The sequence below is a fragment of the Monodelphis domestica genome, chromosome 6 (genome assembly GCF_027887165.1).
Source record: "Monodelphis domestica isolate mMonDom1 chromosome 6, mMonDom1.pri, whole genome shotgun sequence".
Classification (NCBI taxonomy): domain Eukaryota; kingdom Metazoa; phylum Chordata; class Mammalia; order Didelphimorphia; family Didelphidae; genus Monodelphis; species Monodelphis domestica.
Window position 1 is genome coordinate 42,575,524 of NC_077232.1, and position 13,104 is coordinate 42,588,627.

General features: G+C 44.4%; 1 protein-coding gene across 4 annotated transcripts in view; it reads left to right on the plus strand.

The window, feature by feature from the left end:
- Positions 1-13,104, plus strand: part of FBXO3 (F-box protein 3) — a 47,921-nt gene that overhangs the window by 19,052 nt on the left and 15,765 nt on the right. The window lies entirely within an intron of this gene.

Sequence of the window (13,104 nt, forward strand, 5' to 3'; positions counted from 1 at the left end):
TCGGGGCGGAGCCTGGTGGGGCGGGGCGGGGCGGGGCGGGGCTGGAGCTGTGGTTGCCCCCATCCCGAAGGCGCCTAGGAATAGATTCCACCCCTCGGAGCTCACTCGTTCCGGGGCACGTTGGTCCGCTGGTCTGTTCTCCGGGACTCCTGACGTAGCCGCCTCTCTTCCCTCTCACGTAAGGTCGGGAGCTGCCGGGGGAACGGGTGACTGGGTGGGTAGCTGGTCCTGGATCGGGGTGCCGGGCTGGTGTTGACCAAGTCTGCGCACCAGTGGGTTAGCGGCGAGTCGAGTGGGCGACTGGGGTCTCGCCGCACCTGCCCCCCCCATTTACCCGACTCAGCTCCTGCTGGGCCAGAGCGCAAGGGAACTTGGCTTAGCACTGGGAAGGCGGCAGACAGGACCGGGCACAGGTGCCCGCCTCCCTTTTCCGTGCCCTGCTTCTGGCGAAGCGTGTAGACTCCCTGAGTGGTTCTCCCAGACATGAATCTGGGGGCTGCTGCGCAGGGTGGTCCTAGGTCCCTGGCCAGCGCATCTCCCGGGGAAACTGGATTGGGGCCTCTGAACCCCTCCGGTACGACTAGCAGCTGCTGCGGGTCTGGCCGCTGGACCTTGGGCACCCTTGGGGAGCGGAAGCGTGAGCCGAGTGCGTATTCATCTTCGATTTGTTAGGTACACGGCCCCCGCTGCTTTGAGTCCACGAGGAAGCCCCTCTAAATGTCTTCAGTGATGCCGGATGTTATTTGGGGGCAGGCCGTTGAGTCCCTGTCTGGCCAGACTCTTCTGAGACTTAACATTTAGAGGAAATTGTATTAGCCTGAGCCCGAAAACTAGACGATAGAGAAGAGCACAACATATGCTTTAAGTAAAATTAATTATTTAAAATGTCCTCTTTTTCTTCCTTTGTTCTCCCTTTTCTATAGTCCAGCCCCACCCCACCCCTCAAAAAACTCAAGCAGCAACTCTAAAAACTGTCTGATTTGGTGAGCCAATGCCCTTAGCATTTCTCAAGACTGTACTGGAAACAACTGCATTGCGAATCCGGAGGCTGGGTTAGGCAGGCTCTGCTACTTGTGAGAGGCAGCCTTGGGTTCAAGTTTTGCCTCTGAGACTCTAAGCTAATTAATAATAAAGATGAATAATAACTTTTCTGAGCGGGAGGCAACTCTTGGGTGGTATATTACAAATCTTGGACCGTCTGCATCTGTGGAGTCATTCCACAGCAGGACTGTCCCTTCATTCAATGAAATCACAGATTGGGGATTCAAAGGGTGGGGGGAACCCAGCTAAAGACAAAGCAATTCCTTTTCCTCCTCTAGATCGATTTTTTTTTTCATCTAGAAAAAGATGGGCTTGGAACTGGGAAACTTTGAAGTCCCCTTTCAGCTCTTTGAATTATATATGATGATCTTTCTCTCAAGATAAAGTTTTCTCTGGAAGGGTGAGGCAGGAAGAGGTAGATTTGCCGGAAAGATACTGGTTGAGGTGTGAGGATGACTCATTTCAGGAAGAACTAAGTAAATGCTAAGCATCTTCTGCAAATTGGAAATTAATACCTTTTGGCTTGACTACTGTGATCCTCTATGGGCAGAGCATCCAGAGTTGAGATTTTTATAAGAAATAAAATGATTGCAGGCACAGGTTATGAATGCTGTACAGAATTTGTCCCTGTCCTGGGACAAAGCTCCCTCTGGTTTCCCAACCTGACAGTCATTGGCTGTCTAGCAGAGGTGAAAGCCACCTAAGAGATCATCATGAGACCTTCTCATTTTGCAGGGAAGGAAACTTGGATTCAGAGAGATTTCAACTTGCTCCAGGATATAGAGGCAAAGTCAGCCAGCTTTTGTACCCAGGTGCCCCTTGATTACAATTCCAACACTCCCTGCTGGTTCCATGTTAGAAATTAGGAGCCTTTGACCCTCCCTGGTGTCTCTCACCTGGTATGAGAAACCACTTTGTATCCCAGCTGAGCAGAATTGCTATTCAGTGTATACATTTTCGTGTTATAGAGGGGGGCAAGGGGGCTCCCATATTTGGAAGAGGTAATGCCCATATTTGACTTTTTTTTTAAACCCTCACCTTCCATCTTAGAATCAATAATGTGTATTGGTTCCAACACAGAAGAGTGGTAAGGGCTAGGAGATGGGGCTTAAGTGACTTGTCCAGGGTCACACAGCTAAGAATTTGAACCCAGGACCTCCAGTCTCCTAGCCTGGCTTTCAATCTACTCGGCTATCTAGCTGCCTTCCTATATTTGTCTTGGAACAGTAACGTGGTTTCCCTGTAAATGTTCTGTTTGTGAGATAAAAGCCAATGCCCAGCCTCAGTAAATCAGCATATAGAACTTTGCATTCCAACCAGCTACACCAGGAATGCAGACTTCTGGGTGGATCTACCCAGCCAGGGATGCCCTAGGATGCTGTGTGGATGAGAGAGAGGAGGAATAAACATTTATATTAGTACCTGCTATGTGTGTGCCCAGCATTCTGCTCATTGGTTTACAGTTACTAGTTGGTTCCTCCCAGCCACCGTTTGATGTTTTTATGGTTTTACATTTCCCCCAGTTTTACAGTTGAGACCCACAGCCAGGATACAGGATAGTCCAAAAGGGAGTAAACTTGATGATTTGAACAACTTCTTTAAAATCTCCCTTTTTCTATTCTAGTTTTGAGCCAAATTTTTTTCACATTAAGATTTTGACATTCAAAACCGTTAAACTGGAAGTGAAAAAAAAAAAGACCCCCAATGTTTTAGGGAATTTCCCTTCCCCAGCTCCCTTTTAGTCCTTTAGCTGAGTGGCTTCTGTTCTCACTGAGAACCATAAATTAGTGTCTGATTGGGAGGGAGGGAACTGAGAAAGTGGTGAGAGGTAGGAGAGGGTCCCTGTCCTCAAGAAACCTTAGGGTCCAGGCACCCATTGGTGGAATGGTCCTTTCAATTATATAGGAAAGGCTGAGGATGAATTAATTTTGTAGTACAGGAGTGGAATGAGATCATAGATCTAGGAGGGACTTTTGACTTCATAGGCTTCATAGATACAGGTCTGGAAGAGAGCCCAGTTGCCATCTAATTTATTTATCATCATGTTTATTTTAAAATTCAGTTTTATTTTATTTTCAGTTCCATATTCCCTTCTTCCCCCTTCCTTCTTCCCAACCACTGAGAAGACAAGAACAAAATCCATTATCCCCTTGTTTTTATGGATGAGCAAACTGAGGCTGGAAGGAGCTGAGTGACTTGTTCAGGATCACACAGCTAAAAAGCATTTAGATTTGAACCCAGGACTTTTTGACCTACAGAAGCCAGTGCTCTTTTGGGACTTCTTCCAAGAGTTTTCATCCTTTCTTACTCTTTCCACATACTGATTAGACACTCATGAGTCATTGACCCTCCAGGGGCTGAGATCCTCCAGGAAGAAGGCATGGTTCAAGTACTATGTCCAAATAGAGCTTCCTAGGTCTCAGATCACATTCTGCTTTTGTTAAGTTAGCAGAAACTATGACTCATTCTGGTACCTTTAGGGTGGGTTTATAGCCTTGAACTTTGGGGCTCCTAAACCTCAAATGCAAGTAGAATTTTTATCTTTTCAAGGTCTCCTTTGACCTCGAATGAATTCCCTTTAATTCTCTGGAAATTGGGCTGATCCTCGAAGAGGAGGGTAGGAATGCTCTAACTGCTCCAAAGAATATGGCTCTGGCCAGACTGAGGATCTTAGTGTTTGGAAGGGGTCCCTGAGGTCCTCAAGCATAGAGCCCAGTGTTTCCTCCCGCTAGTGTGTACTAGGGAGTGTCCTTATAAGGTGAAGAAGTGAAGGTCCCAGAGGAAGCTTGAGGTGACAGCCTGTACAAAGCAGAAAGAGAGGAAGGAGCTAGAATGTTGAGATGAAGGAAATGTTGAAAGCCAGTTGCTCTGAAGGGAAGTAATGTGAAATATGGTAGGCTGTGGTCAGACAAAGAAGGTCTTGAAATTCCAAGTTGAGTATTTTCTATTTTATCCCAGAGATAATCAGTAGCCATTGAGGATGCTTGAGCAGGGGAGTGGCATGGTCAGATCTGTCCTCTAGAAAGATTATGAAGGATGGATTGGAGAGGGGAGACCAGTTCAGAAGTTCAGAATGACTGCCGTCATCCAGATTGCAAATTTCCTTATTTCTGGTAAAGGGATCACTCTGTTTCCATTTTTTCTAGGTGCATAATATCAGTATTTTCTTTAGATCGCCTCTCCCTCAGCCCATATATTCAATCAACTCCCCTGTTTTTGCATTTCACATGCCATTGCTCAATCTCACCCTTTCCCTACTCATACAGCCACCATCTTGTTTCAAGCTTGCCCAGGGTTATACAGGTAGAGTCTGAGGCCAAATTTGAACTCAGGAGGATGTCTTCCTGACTTCAGGACTGGGGCTCTATCCACTCTATCCACCTAGCTGCCCGTGTTTTTAAATATATAGAATTACAAAAGAAACCAGTTATTCCAAAATATGGCATTAAAATATGTTTTTGAAAAAGTTCAGAGACCTCCTGAAATCTATCCTTAGACCCTTTGGTGTCTATGGACCCCAGGCCAGGACCCATGTTGCCAAATTGATTTTTCTTCTTATTGATTTATTTTCATTTGAAACCCTTATTGTAAATTAGTTCTAAGGCAGAAGAGCAGTAAGGGTTAGGCAGTGGGGGTTAAGTGACTTGGGTAGGGTCCTACAGCTAGGAAGTATCTGGAGCCAAATTTGAACTCAGCTCTTCCTGTCTCCAGGCTTGGCTCTCTATCCACTGTGCTACCTAGCTGTCCACATCTCTTCCACTTTTGAGGTGGCCTTGACACACATCTAGAAAATGTTCACTTCTCCTTTGTGGAAATCCTCCATTTCCTGTGAGATATGGTGGCTTATTTATCCCCTTCTAATCTTTGCCTGCCATGCCCTGCAACAGCCTTCCCTCTCTAATTACTTTGTATTTTCTAATTACTTTGTATTTTACTTTATAATCTTTGTATTTATTGACTGTATATTCATTTGTATTTCCTCTCTTTGTACTTATTCTGTATAAACTTAGAGTTAGGTGTACTTGCCTCCTTCTTTAGATTCGAGGCTTCCTGAGGGCAAGGGTTGTTTCATTAGTGCCAAGGGTGGAACCTGACTCCTAGGAGAAGGTGCTTAATAAATGCTTACTGGCTAACTGATAGTCTAGGCAAGACGTAATGAGGACTTGTACCATGTGAGCCAAAGTGAGAGTATACATGTGAAAGATCTGCACTTTCTTCACAGCTGACCTCTGGGGATAGCTAGTGTGTTATCTCCATTTTATAGACGAGAAAATGTCTCAAGGAGGGGAAGGGACTTGCCCACAAAGTCCAGATGCTTAGAAGGGTTGGACCCAGAGGACCTGGACTTTAGTCCCATCTCTTTCAAGGCAGAGTTACTGTGTGGGAGTACCTGAGAGATGATCTAGTCCAATCCCTTCATTTTGAAGGTCTAGAAATTGGCCCATGGTCATACTGGTAGCCAGTAGTCAAGGAGGGATTTGAATTTAGGACCCTGGACTCCCTCTAATGGAGGGAATTTCAGGTCATAGAACCTGAGAGATGATCTAGTCCAATCCCTTCATTTCGAAGGTCTAGAAATTGGCCCATGGTCATACTGGTAGCCAGTAGTCAAGGAGGGATTTGAATTTAGGACCCTGGACTCCCTCTAATGGAGGGAATTTCAGGTCATAGAACCTGAGAGATGATCTAGTCCAATCCCTTCATTTTGAAGGTCTAGAAATTGGCCCATGGTCATACTGGTAGCCAGTAGTCAAGGAGGGATTTGAATTTAGGACCCTGGACTCCCTCTAATGGAGGGAATTTCAGGTCATAGAACCTGAGAGATGATCTAGTCCAATCCCTTCATTTTGAAGGTCTAGAAATTGGCCCATGGTCATACTGGTAGCCAGTAGTCAAGGAGGGATTTGAATTTAGGACCCTGGACTCCCTCTAATGGAGGGAATTTCAGGTCATAGAACCTGAGATATGATCTAGTCCAATCCCTTCATTTCAAAGGTCTAGAAATTGGCCCATGGTCTGTAAACCTCAAAATTCCTTAGACTTATAAATGTTGGAAATTTCACCATTGGGATATTTCATACTTGGAAAATTTCTTACTGATAGTCTATTGGAATGGGAACCCCATTGGCATGGGAGGTTCTTTCTCTTCCCTTCTTAAGATTACTTTAGGACAGAAACCCCTTGCTGAACAATGGAAAGGACTTTGACCTATGCTTAAGCATAGAACAGGAATTTCTTTGAGTCATGATTGATTTTAGAATTGATACAATGGAGATACTTGGAATCAATCTCCACCCTACTCAGTCCTAATAGGATTGAGTAAGGGCTGCAGCCTAGATCAAAATTTAATTATTCCAATCTCTACCATACTCAAGTTAACAGGATTTAGAAAGGGCTGTAGCAAAGGAGTAAAGATTTAATCATTTGAAAATATGACCTTCAACAGACATGTGCAAAAGCCAGAAACCTCTGGGCGGTCCTGGGTTAAGCTAGAGCCTCCATTGACAGGGAAATTGATGAAGAGTGATTGGTAGATGTGAGGACTGAGGGGAGGCAACTTGGATGGTTTCCTTAAAGATAGGAGGGTCTGGAGACTGAGGGGGTTGAGTTTTTGGTCGGTGTGGTTCCTGGGCTCTGAGGAAGCTTGCTCTGAAGGAAGCTGAAGGTGGGGGCCTCTGAGACTGTTTCTCCATTTTGGTCATGTGAGCAATAGGGACTGATCTCTTTTCTTTGCCCCAGCTATCTAAGGGCTTGGGCCTTTTGGCCCAGCCTAAACAGAAGGGATATTTAAGCCCTATTCCCTTCTCTCCCTTTTTCTCTCTCTCTATCTCTAATTCCTTTCTTCCTCCTGTTTGTAATTAAACTCCAAAAAAGGCTGACGGCTGACTTGAGTTTTTCATTCAGGAATTACATAGCTGATTCCTTGGCGACCTTAAATTAATATATGTCAGTCTTTTAAAGTGATTCCCTTGTAACAGGTCATACTGGTAGCCAGTAGTCAAGGAGGGATTTGAATTTAGGACCCAGGACTCTAAAGCCAGTCCTTCCTGTATAGCACAGGAGGTTTGTTTGGCAGCCTTCCCCAGCAGAGCAGAACTGGGACAGTCAATCCCCAATCCCCCAGTTCTGCTGCCATTGTGTTTTCAGGCCAAGGGTGGGCTGGGAGTGGGCAAGGCAGCTCAGGAGTGCTCTCCCTCTCCCCTCGACATTTATCCCCAGCCTGTCAAGAGCTACTTTGGTCTATGCCATGCTTTGGGGGTTTTGTTTGATACCCCATAGCCTTGGAAACTTCGAGGCAGCTTGACTTCCTTCAATTCTATGGCATTTATTAACAGGTCAGCAAATGTGCTTCCATAGCAGACAAATAGCCCCTGATCTCTGGGAGCTTTTTCTTTAGGGACTCTACAGCACGTGCCCGGAGAAGTAAGTAGAAAATATGAGAAATAAAGAAACAGCAAATGGGGATGCCAGGTGACCCAATGGATAGAGTGCTGTGTCTAGGGTCAGGAAGATCTGAATTTCAAATTTGACCTCAGATACTCACTACCTGTGTGACCCTGGGCAAGTCACATAGCCTCTGTTTGCCTTAATCCATTGGAGAAAGAGATGGCTAACCACATTCAAATATCTTTGCCAAGAAAACCTAATATGGGGTCAGGAAGAGCTGAACTTGGCTGAAGAACAAAAGTTAGGGTAGTAGGGCAGTCAGGAGTCCTAAGAACTGGGGAAATCAGGCTAGGCGGTCATACATGAGCTTAGCCTTGAAAGAAGCTAAGAATTCTAAGTCAGCCATGAAGGAGAACATTCTAGGTAGAGCTGACTTCTTTTAACTAATTAGTCTTATTGGATGAATCGTTTTAATGTCTGAAAGCCTGTCTTCCCCCTGTATTTGGGGTCCAGTGTTATGCTGAGGCAGGGTCCTCGTCCCGATTTGTTGGGTAATTGCCATGCATTACTTAATAAGTCTAAAGGCTCAGAAACTCAAACCGTTATTTCCCTCAGTCATTTCATCTTTCACCCACCACAGCAGTTCCTTTCTGATGATTCTTCCCCCTTGTGTAACAACGGAATATGGCAGAGCATGTAGGTCACATCTGATGGTATATGCCTCTTTCCAAACCCATAGGTGGAGGTGAGAGGAAGGAGGCTCACTTCTTAGTCATTCCTCTGGTTAATGGCCAGCTTCAAGAATATGTAGGTCTGTGTTCTGTTTGACCCTAGAGGACAGACATTGGAGCAAGGGGCAGAGAACCTCTAGAACCTCTAGAGAGATCAATTTAGCCTTCATATCAGGGAAAAGAAAACCAGCCACCAAACCTGTCTGGCAATTAGAGATATCCAGAAGTGGAATGGGCCTCTGGGTAGGAAGTATGTTCTCTTTCATTGGAGGGTGCTGGTTTGACAAGTTTGTACTAATATAATTATTCCTACTTGGATATGGGTCAGACTAGGTGGCTTCTGAGGCTCCTTCCTGCTCTTGAGATTCTGTACTTCTGTGACAAGTCAAACTCCCTGGGCTTCAGTTGCCTTATCTTTAAAATGAAGGAAGTAGACTCGGTGGCCTCTGAGGTACCATTCTGTTCTAGATAACTGTAATTTTGAGAAGGGTAAGTCTACTTTGTAGGAAATATGTAGAGAGAATACCTGTTCAATTATGGGTTGGAATAGGTGAGCTGGGTACAGCTAGAGCAGATGATCCTGGTCTCAAGAAGAACTGAGTTCAAATCTTGCCTCTCACACTTACTAGCTGTGCAACCCTGGCAAGTCACTTAACTACTGCCTGCCTTAGTTTCCTCATCTGTAAAATGGGGGTAATTATAGCATCTTTCTCCCAGGGTTATGATGAGGATCAAAGGAAGTAATATTTTGTAAAATGATTTTGCAAAGCTTACAGTTATATAAATGCTAGCTGCTATCTATTATTATTATAATTATTATTATAAAGAGATCATTGTTAAAGAATTAAAGGGGACCTTTGAAGTTATCTAGTCCAACCCTTTTATTTTTCAGAGGAGGAAATTGAGACACAGAGAAATTAAGGGACATACCTAAAGTCACACAAATGTTACTAGTGACAGAGGTGGGATTTGAACCCAATTCCTGTGCCCCAGTTTCATCATTCCTTTCATTGCACCATGCTGTCTCACCATGACTTTAGAAGTCCTTTTCCACTTGGTGGTGGTAACACAATTTTGTGCATCCTTTCCTGCTTCCCTGGTAAAAACCCACTTATACTCTTGCCCATGTTCATGTGTGTGTGTCCACCAACTTCCTCATTCTGTCTAGACACCTTTAAAAGAGTCTTCACATTTTTGGACTTGATGGGGAAGTTGTGGTGATTACTCTGTGGGGTAAGGAGATAACCTCAATCACTCTGCCTAATGCTATGATTTTATTTATTTTTCTTAATAGCCATTCTCTGAACACCAAGGTTTAGTGAGAATTATCTGTGTCTGGATCGAAACAAATCTTTTTCCTTTTCTTTTCCTTCTTATGAGAAATAGAAGGTTGGATCTGGAGGCTCTTTCAACATTTGAGGTTGTGGTTTGGATTTAGGGTTTTTTCCACTAAAGACAGAGGTAGGGAATGGGATGAGAGATGGAACTGGCCTGACACTCCATCATCTCAGCAAATCTCCTGTCTCTGCCACATCTTGTTGTCTGGATGTAGCTAGGAAAGAAGGACCTGGATGGGGAAAAGATGCTGCTCTCACTTTCTTTAGAAGTCCTTAAAAGTATCAACCCCATGAGTACAAGATGGGGAGGCCATAGTTAGACAGCACTTTGTCTGAAAAAAACTAGGGGTTGGGGCCCCCGAATAGAATGCCAGGCCTGGAGTTGGGAAGTCCTGGGTTCAAATATGATCTTGGACATTTCCTAGCTGTGTAAAGCTGGGCAAGTCACTTAACTCTTATATCCTAGCCCCTGCTGCTCTTCTGTCTTAGAATTGATACTAAGAAGGGAAAGGTTTAAACAACAACAAAAACAAATTAGGAGGTGTCAGTGGACGGCCAACTCCACATGAGTCAGCAATGGGATTTGGAAGCCAAAAGCTCTCCTGAGAGCATTGAGAGTGACAGTATCCAGGAACAGGGAGGTGATAATCCTGCTGTCCTTTGTGCTGGCCAGATCACATTTAGAATAATATATTCAGTTCTAGGAACATTCAAAAGGATTTTGGAAGGCATCCTGAGGAAGACTTCAACCAATCCTCATGTGGTGTGGGCTTGAAGGACATCAGACCATGCCGCATAAGGACTGGTTGAAGTTGACCGGGATGTTGACCTTGGAGAAGAAAAGGCTCTAGGAAGACTTACTGAAAGTATTTGGAGGACTTATGGGAAGGAAGGATTCTACATTCTGTTTGGTCTCAGAGGGTAGACCTAGGAACAATGAGGGGAAGTTACAAATAAAACAATTTGGGCTGGATGTCTGGAAAACCTTAACAATGAGAGTAGTGCCAAGAGAAGAATGAGCTGCCTCTGGGGTGGGGGAGTGTGTGTGTGTGTGTGTGGGAGGGTGGATTTCCTATTACTGAGGTTATTGCCCCCAGATTGGGTGGCCACTTTTATTGATGTAACCAGTAGGTATTACCGTAGTAAGGTAAAATCCATTGGCAATTCTTCCATTTTTTTAGGCTGGATTTTTGTAGATTGGGCCACATGGCCTCTGAGATCTTCTCTGCCCCTTTCTCCCAAGTCTGTCCTCTGGGATCCAATAGAACTCTTCTGATCTTTAGTTCAGGTATCAGGCCTCCAAAGATTCAGTGATTTTTTTTTTCCTTTCGAGGAAAGAAAGGGAATCTATTTTGTAGGCACAGTATGGCACGGCCATCCCAATATGGAACTCCCAAAAGGCAGAAACCACATCTGAAGAGATTCTAAATTGAGCTTCAACTCTTATCTTTTCCCTTGCTTTATCTACTTCCCCCCCAAGACCCATACTGGACAGATCTAGTTTTGGTGGGGAAGGAAGAGGACTTGACCTCATAGGGCTCAGATTGCTTAACAGAGGAGCATGCTGGTTCACCCCAGCTCCATCCAGCCAGTGACAGAAATCTGTACTAGCAGCACTGAAAATAAAACGAGAATATGAGTAATCTTGATTGTCTCCTGATTTAAAGTCCTTTCCTGGGCTTTTGATGACTCAAGTAGGGTTCTTATTTTTGTCCCCACTGAGGAAACTTCAGACGCTGCCTACCGGCACTGCCCTCTGATAGGGAGGAGAGGAAGGGCAGGTCAGCATCTACCCTCCTTTGTCCAAGCTGGGGCTATAGACAGTTGGGACCTGTTCTGGGCTTTGCCTCTGCCAGCTCACTTCCAAAGGGTTAGTCTGTGGACCCAGCCAGACCAGAACAATAAAGGGCTGAACTTCAATTGAACTAGAGAGGTCATTAGGTTGGAGATTGAGGAAAAAATGAAAACAAGGGAAATACACTGAATGAGGCAGGGGGCCGCCCATCCTAGGGTTCTGTCTCTGCTAGGGGATGCTTCCTGACAGAGGAACATTCAACAAGGAAGCCAGTTTTGGAAAGAAATCCTACCTTTTCCTTTCCCAGGGATTCAGAAAAATAAATTATACACTCCTTCTCTGATGCATTCAGAAAACTTAGAGTATTCCACACTACCATTATCCCTGGAAAGGGTACGTCACTAACTGCCCTATTCTACTCACCCTCTCTGTGATGTCCCTGACCAAACACCCTTTCCTGGCCACCACTCTCCTATAGATGAGCTCTTTATTTTTTATTTTTTTTAAAATATATTTTATTTGATCATTTCCAAGCATTATTCATTAAAGACATAGCTCATTTTCTTTTCCTCCCCCCCACCCCCCATAGCCGACGCGTAAATCCACTGGGCATTACATGTTTTCTTGATTTGAACCCATTGCTATGTCGATAATATTTGCATTAGAGTGTTCATTTAGAGTCTGTCCTCTGTCATGTCCCCTCAACCTCTGTATTCAGGCAGTTGCTTTTTCTCGGTGTTTCCACTCCCATAGTTTATCCTTTGCTTATGAATGGTGTTTTTTTCTCCTGGATCCCTGCAGATTGTTCAGGGACATTACACCGCCCCTAATGGAGAAGTCCATTACGTTCGATTATACCACAGTGTATTAGTCTCTGTGTACAATGTTCTCCTGGTTCTGCTCCTCTCGCTCTGCATCACTTCCTGGAGGTTGTTCCAGTCTCCATGGAACTTCTCCACTTTATTATTCCTTTGAGCACAATAGTACTCCATCACCAACATATACCACAGTTTGTTCAGCCATTCCCCAATTGATGGGCATCCCCTCGTTTTCCAGTTTGGGGCCACCACAAAGAGCGCAGCTATGAATATTCTTGTACAAGTCTTTTTTCTCCATTATCTCTTTGGGGTACAGACCCGGCAGTGCTATGGCTGGGTCAAAGGGTAGATATTCTTTTGTCGCCCTTTGGGCATAGTTCCAAATTGCCCTCCAGAATGGTTGGATCAGTTCACAGCTCCACCAGCAATGAATTAATGTCCCTACTTTGCCACATCCCCTCCAGCATTCACTACTTTCCTTTGCTGTCATGTTAGCCAATCTGCTAGGTGTGAGGTGATACCTCAGAGTTGTTTTGATTTGCATCTCTCTGATTATAAGAGATGTAGAACACTTCTTCATGTGCTTGTTAATAGTTTTGATTTCTTTATCTGAGAACTGCCTATCCATGTCCCTTGCCCATTTATCAATTGGAGAATGGCTTGATTTTTTATTTGTAAACTCTTTAAGCCACTGGCTGGTCTTCTGCATTTGTATCATCATTGCTTGACACATAATAGACACTTAATAAATATTTTTTATTCATTTTTTTAAAACTCTTACCTCTTAGAATTGATATTAAGTGTCCATTCCAAGAGGGGAGAGCAGTAAGGGATAGGCAATCGGGGTTAAATGACTTGCTCAGGGTCACATAGCTAGGAAGAATCTGAGACCAGATTTGAATCTAGAACTTTCTGTCTCCAGACCTGGCTCTCTATCCACTTAGCCACACAGCTTATTCTTTAACCCATGTTCAAGAGGTCCTGTCTCAACTCAC